Here is a 14453-nt window from a genome sequence, read left to right as displayed (position 1 = left end):
TCTTGCTCTGTCGCCCAGGCTGAAGGGCAGTGGCGCGATCTCAGCTCACTGCAAGCTCCACCTCCCAGGTTCACACTGTTCTTCTGCTTCAGCCTCCTGAGTAGCTGGGACTACAAGCGCCCACCACCATGCCCGGTTAATTTTTTTTTTTTTGTATTTTTTAGTAGAGACGGGGTTTCACCGTGTTAGCCAGAATGGTCTCGATCTCCTGACCTCGTGATCCGCTGGCCTTGGCCTCCCAAAGTGCTGGGATTACGGGCCTGAGCCACCGTACCCGGCCTCAATAAACTATTTTAATTAAGATTTGTACATCATTTTTAGATATAATGCTACTGCATACTTAATATACTACAGTATAGTGTAGACATGACTTTTAAATGCACTCAGAAACCAAAAAATTCACGACTTGCTTTATGTGACATTTACGTTATTGCAGTGGCATGGAACTGAGTGTACAATATCACCAAGGTATGCCTGTATATATGCTTTTGTATGTTCATGTATAAGTAAAATAAATTACAGCAATGATACAAGGGACAGAGGGAGGAATTTGAGATTTTTTTAAATTACAAGGTACTTGCATAACCCATGAAGTGGTATAATGTTATTCAAAAGTGGACCCGGCCGGGCGCGGTGGCTCATGCCTGTAATCCCAACACTTTGGGAGGTCTAGGTGGGCAGATCACGAGGTCAAGAGATTGAGATCATCCTGGCCAACAAGGTGAAACCCCGTCTCTACTAAAAATACAAAAAATTAGCTGGGCATGGTGGCACGCTCCTATAGTCCCAGCTACTCGGGAGGCTGAGGCAGGAGAATTGCTTGAACCTGGAAGGCAGAGGTTGCAGTGAGCCGAGATCGTGCCACTGCACTCCAGCCTGAGGACAGAGTGAGACTCCATCTCAAAAAAACAAACAACAAAAAAGTGGACCTGTATTAGTTGTTGCAAAAGTATATTGCAAACTCTAGTGCAATGACTAAAAAAATAAAAAAGTATAATTAATATTTAAAGAAAGGAGAGAAAAGGGAATCATATAAAATGCACTTAAAACCACAAAAAGAAAAAAAATGTGGAAGACAAAAATAAGAACCAAGAACAAGTACAACAAATAGTAAAGTGCAAAAAGTACAATAGATATTAATACAAATATATCAATAATTATCTTAAATATCAATGGCCTAAATACATCAAAGAAAACACAGAGATTGCCAAATTGGATCAAAAACGAGACTCAACATATGTTGTCTGTAGGAAACCCACTTTAATTATAAAGACACATATAGATAAAAAGTAAACAAAGATATGCCACGCTAACAGTGATCAAAAGAAAGAGTAGTTTCAGACAGAGCTGACTTCACTGCAAGGTAAGTTGTCAGGGATAGTGGAGCATTACCTAATGATAATTGGGCAAATACTTAAAAAAGACATAATGATCCTTAATGTGTACATGTATGCATTTAACAATAGCACATCAAAATACATGAGGCAAAATCTGATATAACTGTGTAGAGAAATAGATGAATTCACAATTATAGTTGGTGATTTTCACACCCCTTTGTCAGAAATGGACAGATCCAGCAGGCAGAAAATAAGTAAGGATGGTCTAACTGAACATCATTGTTAATAAACTGTATTTAACTGAGGTCTATAGTCCACTTTATCACAAACAGGAGATTACCTTCTTCTCAAGTTTACGCAGAACATTCACCAAGACAGACCACATGCTGGATAAGAAAATAACATCTTAACAAGTTTAAATGAATATAAATCATACAATGTTCTGTTCTCAGACCACAGTAGAATTAAACCATAATTAATAACGGAATAGCATGGAATCTATGAATTGCTTTTTTCAGTATGGCCATTTTCACAAACTGATTCTTCTTATCCATGAGCATGGAATGTTTTTCCATCTGCTTGTATCATCTCTGATTTCCTTAAGCAGTGGTTTATAGTTCTCCTTGAAGAGGCTCCTCACTTCCTTTGTTAGCTGTATTCCTAGGTATTTTATTCTCTTTGTGGCAATTATGCATGGGAGTTCATTTATGATTTGGTTTGTCTGTTGTTGATATATAGGAATTCTTCTGATTTCTGCACAATGATTTTGTATCCTGAGACTTTGCTGAAGTTTCTTATCAGCTTAAGAAACTTTTGGGCTGAGTCGATGGGGTTTTCTAGATATAGGATCATGTCATCTGCAAAGAAAGATAATTCAACTTCCTCTCTTCCTATTTGACTACGCTTTATTTCTTTCTCTTGCCTGATTGCCCTGGCCAGAACTTCCAACATTATGTTGAATAAGAGTGGTGAGAGAGGGCATCCTTGTCTTGTGCCAGTTTTCAAGGGGAAAGCTTCCAGCTTTTGCCCATTCAATATAATATTGGCTGTGGGTTTGTCATAAATGGCTATTATTTTGAGGTATGTTCCTTCAATATATAGTTTATTGAGAGTTTTTAACATGAAGGGATGTTGAATTTTATTGAAGGCCTTTTCTGCATCTTTTGAGATAATTATGTGGTTTTTGTCTTTAGTTCTGTTTATGTGATGAATTACATTATTGATTTGCATGTGTTGAACCAGCCTTGCATCCCAGGGATGAAGCCGACTTGATGGTAGCGTATAAGCTCTTTGATGTGCAGCTGGAATCAGTTTGCCAGTATTTTATTGAGGATTTTTCCATCGACGTTCATCAGAAATATTGGCCTGAAGTTTTATTTTTGTTGTTGTTGTAGCATATCTGCCAGGTTCTGTTATCAGGGTGATGCTGGCCTCATAAAATGAGTTAGGGAGGAGTCCCTCCTTTTCATTTCAGAAGAAATAGTACCAGCTCCTCTTTGTACCTCTGGTAGAATTCAGGTGTAAATGCATCTGAACCTGGGCTTTTTCTGGGTTGGTAGGCTATTTATTACTGCCTCAATTTCAGAACTTGGTTTTGGTCTATTCAGGGATTCAACTTCTTCCTGGTTCAGCCTTGGGAGAGTCTATGTGTCCAGGAATTTATCCATTTCTTCTCGATTTTGCAGTTTACTTGCATAGAGGTATTTTTGCAATCCATCTGACAAAGGCCTAATATCCAGAATCTACAAGGAACTTAAGCAAATTTACAATTTTCTTGTAAATTTTATTGAGGATTCAATAAACAACTCCATTAAAAAGTAGGCAAAGGACATGAACAGACATTTCTCAAAAAAAGACATATATGCAACCAACAAACATGAAAAAAAGCTCAGCATCACTGTTCATTAGATAAATGCAAATCAAAACCACAATGAGATACCCTCTCACGCAAGTCAGAATGGGGATTAAAAAGTGAAGAAACAGCAAATGCTGGCAAGATTGCAAAGAAATAGGAATGCTTTTACGCTGTTGGTGGGAATGTAAATGTGTTTAACCATTGTGGAAGATAGTGTGGTGATTCCTTAAAGATTTAGAATCAGAAATACCATTTGACCCAGCAATCCCATTATTGGGTATATACCGAAAGGAATATAAATCAGCGTATTATGAGATACGTGCATGCATATGTTCAGCGCAGCACTATTCACAATAGCAAAGACATGGAATCAACCCAAATGCCCATCAATTATAGATTGGATTAAAAAAAATGTGGTACATATCCACCATGGAATACTATGCAGCTATGAAAAGAAATGAGATCATTTCCTTTGCAGGGACATGGATGGAGTTGGAAGCCATTATCCTCAGCAAACTAACACAGGAACAGAAAAACAAACACCACATGTTCTCACTTATAAGTAGGAGCTGAACAATGAGAACATATGAACATAGGGAGAGAAACACCACTCACTGGGCCGGTCAGGAGAGGGTGGGTGGCAGGGAGAGCATTAGGGCAAAGAGTTAACGCATGCTAGGCTTAATACCTAGGTGATGGGTTGATAGGTGCAGCAAACTTCCATGGCACACGTTTACCTATGTAACAAACCTGCACATCTTGCACATGTATCCCAGAACTTAAAAATAATAATAATATTGAAAAAAACAGAAAGTTATCTGAAAAATCTCCAAATATTTGGAGATTAAACAACACACTTCTATGTAACCCATGGATCGAAGAAGAAATCTTAAGAGAAATTTTAAGATATGTTGAACTAAATGAGAATGAAAATACAATTTATCAAAATGTGTGGAATACAATGAAAAGAATGTTCAGAGGAATATTTATAGTATTGAATACATGTTTACAGAAAAAGAAAAATGTAAGATTAATCAGTTAAGCCTCCATCTTAAGAAACTAGGGGAAAAGGTTTAAATTAAATCCAAAGTAAGGAGAAGATAAATAATAAAAATTAGAGCAGAAATCAATGAAATTTAAAAAATAAAACCAATAGAAAAAATCAACAAAACTGAAAGCTGGTTCTTTGGAAGCATCATTAAAATTGATAAGTCTTGGCTGGGCGTAGTGGCTCACACCTGTAATTCCAGCACTTTGGGAGGCTGAGGTGGGCAGATCACAAGGTCAGGAGTTTGAGATCAGTCTGGCCAAGGAGTTCGAGACCAGTCTGGCCAACATGGTGAAATCCAGTCTCTACTAAAAGTACAAAAATTAGCCAGGCATGGTGGCACATGCCTGTAGCCCTAGCTACTCAGGAGGTTGAGGCAGGAAAATTGCTTGAACCCGGGAGGCAGAGGTTGCAGTGAGCTGGGATTGTGCCACTGTACTCCAGCCTGGGCGACAGAGCAAGACTCTGTCTCAAAACAAAAGAAAAAATAAAAAAAATTGATAAGTCTCTAGCCAGGCTAACAGAGAGAAGGGAAGAAGGAGTGGGAGAAGAGGGAGGCAGAGGGAGAGCGTAAGAGAGAGAGAGAAGACACAAATTACTAATATTGTAAGATCACCACTGATCCTATTGAAACTTAAAGGATAATAAGGAATTATGGACAACTGTATACCCACAGATTTTATAACCTAGATGAAATGAGCCAATTGCTGAAACATATAATATTACAAAATTTAATCAAGAAAAAATTGACAATATGAGCATGGCTAATCTAGTAAATAATTTGAATCAATAATTTATTGCCTCCCAAAATAGAAATCACCAGGTCCAAACTGCTTTATTCATGAAGTCTACCCAACCTGTAAGGAAGAATTATGCCAATTTTTGATAATCTATTCCAGAAGACAATGCAGAAAAAGTATTTTTGAACATATCCTGTAACACCAGCATTACTCAAACACCAAAACAAGACAAAAGGCATCACGAGGAAAAAACAAACACACAACCAAGCTAAAGACCAATATTGCTCATGAACATACATGCAAAAATTCTCAACAAAATATTAACAAATCATATCCAGCAATGTCTAAAAAAATTATACACCATGACCAAGTGGGTTTTATACCAGGTATGCAAAGCTGATTTAACATTTAAAATCAAATAATGTAACCTATCACATCAACGAACTAAAGAAGAAAAGCCACATGATTATATCAACAAATGCAGAAAGTGTATTTGACAAAATCCAACACCTATGCATGGTAAAAACTTACAGCAAACTAAGAAAAGAATATTTATGAAAAACCTACAGCTAACATCATAATTAATGGTAAGAAACTTGCAGATTTTCCACTAAGATCAGGGAGAAAGCAAGGATGTCTCCTCTCAGCACTGCTTTCTAATATCATACTGGATATCTGGCTAATGCAATAAGACAAGAAAAGGAAATAAAATTGGAAGGAAGAAATAAAACTATGGTCACAGATGAATTGATCATCTATGTAGAAAATCCAAATAATCAACAAAACAACTCCTGAAACTAATAAATAACTAAAGTAAGATTGCAGGATAATAGGTTAACATACAAAAGTTAATCACTTTTCTACATATAAACACAGTTGCAAAAATATACAAATGAAACTTGAAATTAAAGACACTTTACCATTTACATTAACACCTCCCAAAGTGAAATACTTAGGTATAAATCTAACAAAATATGTATAAGATCTATGTGAGAAAAACTGTGAAATTCTGATAACACATATAAAGAATAACTAAATAAAAAGATATACCATGCTCATGGATAGGAAGGCTTAATATTGTCAGTTCTTTTCAAGTTGATCTATAGATTTGATGCAATCTCAATTTTAAAACTCAGCAAGTTATTTTGTAGATAACAACAAACTGTAAGGTTCATATGGAGAGGCAGAACACCCAGAATAGCCAACACAATGTTAAAGCAGAAGAACAAAGTCAGATGGCTGACACTACATAACTTAAGATTTACTATAAAGCTACAGTAGTCAAGACAATGTGTTGTTGGCAAGAGAATGAACAAGTAGATCAATGGAACAGAATAGAGGGCCAAGAAATAGGCCCACATAAATATGGTCAACTGATCTTTTGCAAAAGAGTGAAGGCAATACGATAGAACAAGGATGGTCTCTTCAACAAATGATGTTGGAACAACTGAACATCTACATGCAAAATATACATCTTAGATACACACTTAACATCTTCCACAGAAATTAACTCAAAATGGATGATCAACATAAATTTAAAATGCAAACTATAAAACTGTAGAAGATAAGCTAAAATAAAATTTAAATGATCCTGGAAATAGTAATGACTTTTTAGATAAAACACCAAAGGCATGATCCATACAAGAAATAATTGATAAGTTGGACTTCATTAAAATTAAAAACTCCTGCCTTATGAAAGACAATGGCAAAAGAATTAGGATAAGTCACAAGCAGTGGTGACTGAGATGGTTGGGGCAAGATGCATGAGGAGGTTGGTTGGAAGGGATCAACCAGGGGACATGGCATCAGTGGCTGGAGGCAGTACTTGAGCTTGAAAGACAGTGCTTGTGAAGACTCTGGCTGCTTCTCCCCTCCCCACCAGTAGTAATTTCCGGAGAAAACACATTCACAGTTAGTACTTTCTACAGATGCTAACATTTGGTGAACAGTTGCTCTTGGTCACAAGATGTAGAAGACACAATATCCGTCCTCCTAGATTGGTTCTCTTTTCATATGGATCTTCTGTTTCTATGTTTTTTTAAGAGAACTTTTTGGGCAACATTTTGGATTGTAATTGTCCATCCTTATCTATGCAAAGAAAGTAAAGATATTGTTGGGATTTTTAGGAGCTTTTCCTAAAATGATTCTCATACACCTTAGAAGTGCTTGAGGAAGAGTAATGAAGGCAGCATGAACCCTTAATCTTATGGCTGCATGCACAGTCATTGTTGAAGCAAATGCCTACATAATTTAACACTCTTGGTGTGTTAAAGAAAATAAGTTTGCAAATAAGCATATTAAGTCTACTGATGGAGCCTGTGGGCAGTGAATATTTATATGAGGACTCTGATCCTAGAGGCAAACAACAAGATGCAGAGGCTGGAAAGCATATAGAATCAGGAAAAAAGTTGTCTAAAATGACCCACAATGTTAGGAAAAACATTAATGTGATTGGCTAAGGCTTGAAGGATCTCTTCTAGCACCAGCACAGGAGGACATCAGTGTCTCCATACCATGTGCAGCAAATTCAGGCCAATCCAGAACCTGAAATGGATCTGGAAAGCCAGAATGCATGTGCTGAGACTGATGGTGTCTCCACCCACTCCACAGCTCTGAATCATGTCCTACAGAAGATTAAAATGCCACCTTAGATGAAGAGAGGAACAAGCTTGTGTAGTAGGTAGGACAAGCCAGAAGCCCCAAGGGAAGTTCCCAAATCAGGAAATATGGCTAGGAGATGACAGCTGTTACACAGTCAGGTCAACCTAGGTCTTCATCCACAGCTGATGCCCCTATCAGCTCCACTATAATGGAAATAACTTGTGCTGCTGCTGCTGCATGTCTGCCAAGAGAGGAGGGAACTGCAGAGTGGATTAAGTGGTTGGAAGTAAGCAGCCTCACTCAGACATCTAGTGCAGTGGTCTCCAGTACTAATGACAGCATTCACTCAGACTCCATGGATGGAACAGCAGACCCTCAGTGAAAAAAAAATCCTGCTATTGTTCACCTGCAGCAGAAGATCCTGATGCTCACATAACAGATCAAGATTGCACAGCCTGGGATGACAGCATTGCTGAGTACTTGAAGCTTGCCAACCGCTCGGACAAGTAGCAGGCTGGCTGAATCAAGAAGGACTTTGAGAAGAAGAACCAGAAATCTGCCCAAATCATCCTCCAGGTACAAAAGAAGCTTGAGCACTACCACAGGATGCTGTAAGAGGTGGAGCAGAATGGGATCCCCCAGCAACCAAAGGATGTCTTTAGGAACATGCAGCAGGGTCTGAAGGATGTGGGAGTGAAGGTGACTGGCTTCAGCGAAGGTATGGCAGGTGGTGTCAAAGGTAGATTTTCCAGTTTCTCTCAGGCCAGCTATTCAGCAGCAGGGACCATGGTCTCAAAGCCCAGAGATTTTCCCTCAATGATTTGGAACAAATTTGGCAGTACAGACAACATCTGTAACCTAAAGTACTGTTTAGAGGTAGGGCAAGTGGATGATGAGGGGAAGGCTTTGGGAGTGATTTTGAACTTTCAGTGATGCCCACAATATGGCAGTCAGGAAGATTGTCCTAGGACCATTTTAGGCTCAGTGGGAGTCAACAGCACCACTGGTGGCATAACTGTATGAACATCCAGCTCCAAAAAGAATATCCTGCACATACAAAGCCTGGGATTTGATGCACTATTACATGAGATCCAGGAGATCTGGGAAACCCAGGCCAGGCTAGAGAAATCCTTTGACATCCTCAAGGAACATTACCAGAGAGACAATTTGTTAACAATGAAGACCTTATGGGAGGAGTGAAATAGATGTGAATGATTAGAAGAATAACAAAATGACCTAAAAGAGCTTCACCAGAATGAAATCTTGAACTTGAAGCAGGAACTGGCCAGCAGGGAAAAAATTTGCATATCAGGATGGGCCTGGGAAATCCAGGAGGCATGCCAGACCTGCGTCTCTAAGATGGAGCTGGATATTCATGATGCAGCACTAGCAGGTGGTGGAGCTAGAAGGGCTGGAGAATGCCACTGCCTGGAATCTTTTGGACAAAGTCATCGACATCCTCCTGGCTGTCATGGCAGTCCTTTTAGTCTTTTTCTCCATGGTAGCCAACAGTGTGGCCCCCCTTATGAAAACTTGCAATGCGGTGTTTAGTACTTTATTCCCTGTGGTTTTCATTGCCTTTCTCTGGAAGCACCAGGCTGTCCCATTCAGCTATGTGAAATGATTCTTTTCATCCCCAAATGATGCTGGCACAGAAGGCATTGCTCACTTTTCTCTGACAAGTGCATGCAACAGGAAGTTAGACAGCAACTTACTGACTCTGAAGTTTTCTACAACCAAAGGGTTGAGTGAATCTGTTTACATATAGAATGATGTTTTATTCACAAGAGACACAATTACAATAGTACTTTTTATATTTTATCCAATAATTTTTTGGGGTGAAAATCTTGGATAATTTTTATGTAGCATGATTTTCTTTGGAATGTGAATCTTAAACAGTTACTTAACATGAACCAACAATCTGAAGTATACAGCTGTGTCTACGTCCATACCACCCTGAACACACCAATCTCATCTGAAGTATACTGCTGAAAGAAAAGAATGTTAATGAGCAATAAGAAATTTTCTGAAGTTTCAGAGTTCACTGGTAATAGTAAATACACAGAAAAACAGAATATTATAACATTGTAAACTAGTCATATCTTGACTAGAAAGATAAAGGGGGAACCAATCAAAAATAATAACTACAACAACTTTTCAAGACATAGACAGTACAATAAGATATAAATAGAAACAACAGAAAGTTTAAAAGTGGGAAGATAAAATGTGAAGTTTTTATTAGTTTTTCTTTTGCTTCTTTGTTGGTTTCTTTGTTTATACAATTAAAGTTCAGTTGTTATTAGTTTAAAATAATGGGTTATAAGGTATTATTTGCAAGCCTCATGGTAACCTCAAACCAAAAAACATACAATGTATACACAAAAAATAAAACAAGTAATTAAAACATACTATCTGACGAACTCACCTTCACCAAAAGACAGGAAGGAAGGAATGAAGGAAGAGAAAACTACAAAAGAAAACCTAGAAAACAAATAAAATGGCAGAAGTTAGTCATTACTTATCAATAATAACATTGAACACAAATGGATTAAACTCTCCAATCAAAAGACATAGACTGGCTGAATGGATTAAATAAAAATGATAAGACTCAACGGTCTGTTGCCTACAAGAAACACACTTCACTTATAAAGACACACATAGACTGAAAATAAAGCGATAGAAAAATATATTCCATGACAATGGAAAACAGAAAAGAGCAGGAGTAGCTATATTTAGACAAAATAGATTTCAAGACAAAGATAATAAGAGAAGACAAAGAAGGTCATTATGTAATGATAAATAGGTAAATTCAGCAAGAGGATACAATGGTTATAAATATATATGCTCCCAACACTACAGCATCCCAACATGTAGAGCAAATATTATTAGAGACACACAGAGAGATAGACCCCAATATAATAAGAGCTGGAGACTTTGACACCCCACTTTTAGCATTGGAGAGCTCTTCCAGACAGAAAATCACTAAGGAAATATTGGGCTTACTCTGCACTGTAGGATAAATGAACCTAATACCAATTTATAGAACATTTCATCCAGTGGCTACAGAATACATATTCTTCTCCTCAGCATAAGGGTCAGTCTCAAGGATAGACCATATATCAGGTGACAAAACAAGACTTAAAACGTTCAAAATTTTCAAATAATATCAAACATCTTCTCTGACCATAAGGGAATAAAACTAGAAATCAATATCAAGAGGAATTTTTAAAACTATACAAGCACATGCAAATTAAACAATATGCTTCTAAATGACCAGTGGTCAATGAAGAAATTAAGAAGGAAAGTGAAAAAACTTTTGAAACAAATTTTAGTGGAAACACAACTACTGAAATCTATGAGATATAGCAAAAGCAGCACTCAGAGGAAAATTTATAGCTATAAGTGCCTACATCAAAAAAGAAGAAAAACTTCAAATAAACAACCTAACAATGCATCTTAAGGAACAAGAAAAGCAAGAACAAACCAAACCCAAAATTAGGAGAAGAGAAGAAATAAGAATCAGAGCAGAAATAAATGAATTTGAAATGAAAACAATATAAAAGATCAACAAAACAAAAAGTTGGTTTTCTGAAAATATAAACTTGACAAACGTTAGAATAAGAAAAAAAGAAAACACCTAAGTAAATAAAATCTGAGATGAAAAAGGAGATATTAAATTGATACTGTAGAAATTCAAAGGGTCATTAGTGGCTACTACAAAAAACTGTATGCCAACGAATTAAGAAATCTAGAAGAAATGGACAAATTCCTAGACACATGAAATCTAGCAAGGTTGAACCATGAGGAAATCCAAAATTTGAACAGACGAATGACAAGCAATGAGATTGAAGCTGCAATAAAAAGTCTCTCAGGAAATAAGATCCCAGAATCCAATGGACTGCTTAATTCTGCCACACTTTTAAAGAGGAACTAATACCAATTCTACTCAAATTGTTCCAAAAAATAGAGGAGGAGAGAATATCTCCAAACTCATTCTATAAGGCTTGTATTACCCTGATACCAAAACCAATGACACATAAAAAAAATGACAGGCCAATATCTCTGATAAATATTGATGCAAAAATACTCAAAAAATTACTAGCAAACTGAATTCCACAATACATTAAAAAGGTTATTCATCATGATCAAGTGGAATTTATCCCAGGGATGCAAAGATGGCTCATCATATGCAAATCAATGTGATAGATCATATCAACAGAATGAAGGATAAAAACCATATGATCATTTCAATTGATGCTGAAAAAGCATTTGATAAAGTTCAACATCACTTATTGAAAAAAACCATCAAAAACCTGTGTATGGAAGGAACATAACACGATAAATGCCATATGTGACATACCCACAGTTAGTATCATACTGAATAGATAAACTGAAAGCCTTTTCTCTAAAATCTGGAAAACGACACGGATGCTCACGTTCAACAGTATTCCACGTAGCACTGGAAGTCCTAGCTAGAGCAATCAGACAAGAGAAAGAAATAAAGGGCATATAAGTTAGAAAGGAAGAAGTCAAATTATCCCTCTTTGCAGATATGATCTTACATTTGGAAAAGCCAAAAGGTTCCACCAAAAAACTATTAGAACTGATACATTCAGTAAACTTGCAGGACACAGTATCAATATACAAAAGTCAGTGGTATTTCTATATGCCAAGAGTATAGAATGTGTAAAAGAGATCAAGAAAGTAACTCCATTTGCAATAGCCACAAATACAATTAAATTTCTAGGAATTAACCAAAGAAGTGAAAGTTCTCTACAATGAAAACTATAAACACTGACAAAAGAAATTAAAGAGGACAAAAACATTGAAAGATATTCCATGTTCATGGAATGGAAGAATAAATATTGTTAAAATCCCCATACCACCCAAAGCAATCTATAGATTGAATGCAATCCCTGTCAAAATGCCAATGATATTTTTCACAGATATAGAAAAAACAACCTTAAAATTTATATGGAACCACAAAGGATCCAGCATAGCCAAAGCTATCCTGAGCAAAAATAACAAAACTGGAGGAATCACATTACCTTACTTTAAATTACACTACAGAGCTATAGTAACCAAAACAGCATGACACTGGCATGAAAACAGACACATAGACCAACGGAACAGAATACAGAACCCAGAAATAAAACCACACACCTACAGTGAGCTCATTTTTAACAAGGTGCCAAGACATACACTGGGGAAAAGACAGTCTCTTCAATAAATGGTGCTGGGAAAACAGAATACCTATATGCACAAGAATGAAACTACACCTCTATCTCTTACTATATACAAAAATTAAATCAAAATGACTTAAAGACTTAAATATAAAATCTCAAACTATGTAACACCAAGAAAAAAAAAAAAAAACCTTGGGGAAACTCTTCAGGACATTGGACTGGGCAAAGATTCCTTGAGTAATACTCCACAAGCACAGGCAACCAAAGCAAATAGGGACAAATGGGATCACAACAAGTTAAAAAGCTTCTGCACAGCAAAGGAAACCATCAACAAAGTGAAGAGACAATTTTCAGAATGGGAGAAAATATTTGCAACTATTGATAAGACAATGGATTAATAACCAGAATATATAAGGAGCTCAAATAACTATAAGAAAATATCTAATAATACAATTAAACAATGGTCAAAATATCTGAAAAGACATTTCTCAAATGAAGACATATAAATGGCAAATAGATGTATGAAGAGGTGCTCCACATCAATGATCATCAGAGAAATGCAAATAAAAACTACAATGAGATATCGCCTCCCCCCAGTTAAAAATGGCTTGTATCCAAAATATAGTCAATAAAAAATGCTGGCAAGGATATGGAGAAAAAGGAATCTTTGTACAGTGTTGGTGGAAATGTATATTAGTACGACCACTATGGAGTACAGTTTGGAGGTTTCTCAAAAAACTAAAAATAGAACTACCATAGGATCCAGCAGTCCCACTACTAGGTATATACTCAAAAGAAAGGAAATTAGTATATCAAAGATATAAGATGTGTCTGCACTCCCATTTATTGCAGCACTATTCCAATACCCAAGATTTGGAAGCAATGTAACTGTCTATCAACAGATAAGTGGATAAAGAAAATGTGGTACTTATACACAATGAAGTACTATTCAGATGCAAAAAATAAGAATGTTATTTCTGTCATTTGTAACAACATGGATGGAACTGGATGTCATTATGTTAAGTGAAATAAGCCAGACACAGAAAGACAAACTTTGCCTGTTCTCAATTATTTGTGGAGGCTAAAAATGAAAACAATTGAATTTATGTAGATAGAAAGTAGAAGGATGATTATGAGAGTCTGGGAAGGGTTTTGGGTGGGGGTGAAGCATAAAGGATGATTAACATGTACAAAAAATAGAATAAATATGATCTAGTATTTGATAAAACAACAGGATGACTACAGTTAGCAATAATCTATTGTACATTTTAAAATAACTTAAAGAGTATAATTGGGTTGTTTGTAACACGAATAAAGTATAAATATTTGAGGTAATGAATATGCCACTTATTCTGATGTGATTACTATGCATTGTATGCCTGTATCAAAATATCTCATGTGCCCCACAAATATATACACATGCTATGTACCCACAAAAGTTTAAAAATAAACAAAACAAAAAAAAGACAAATCACAGACTGGGAGAAAATATTTGAAAATGACACATTTGATTAAGAAGTATTATCCAAAATATACAAAGAACTATTAAAATCCAACCATAAGAAAATGAACAACCTAAAAAAAAATGGCAAAAGACCTGAACAGACACCTCGCCAAAGAAGATAGGCAGATGGCATGTAATTATATAAAAATATGTCTATATCATATGTCATTAGGGAATTGCAA

General features: G+C 36.3%; 1 pseudogene; it reads left to right on the top strand.

Moving 5' to 3' along the window:
* The first annotated feature begins 7289 nt into the window (after positions 1-7289).
* Positions 7290-9349, top strand: LOC100444379 (transmembrane and coiled-coil domains protein 1-like; annotated as a pseudogene).
* Positions 9350-14453: the final 5104 nt, after the last annotated feature.

Source organism: Pongo abelii, chromosome 7 (genome assembly GCF_028885655.2).
Source record: "Pongo abelii isolate AG06213 chromosome 7, NHGRI_mPonAbe1-v2.0_pri, whole genome shotgun sequence".
NCBI classification, from domain to species: domain Eukaryota; kingdom Metazoa; phylum Chordata; class Mammalia; order Primates; family Hominidae; genus Pongo; species Pongo abelii.
The sequence above is the reverse complement of the archived record's forward strand: the minus strand, read 5'-3'. Positions and strand labels throughout refer to the sequence as shown.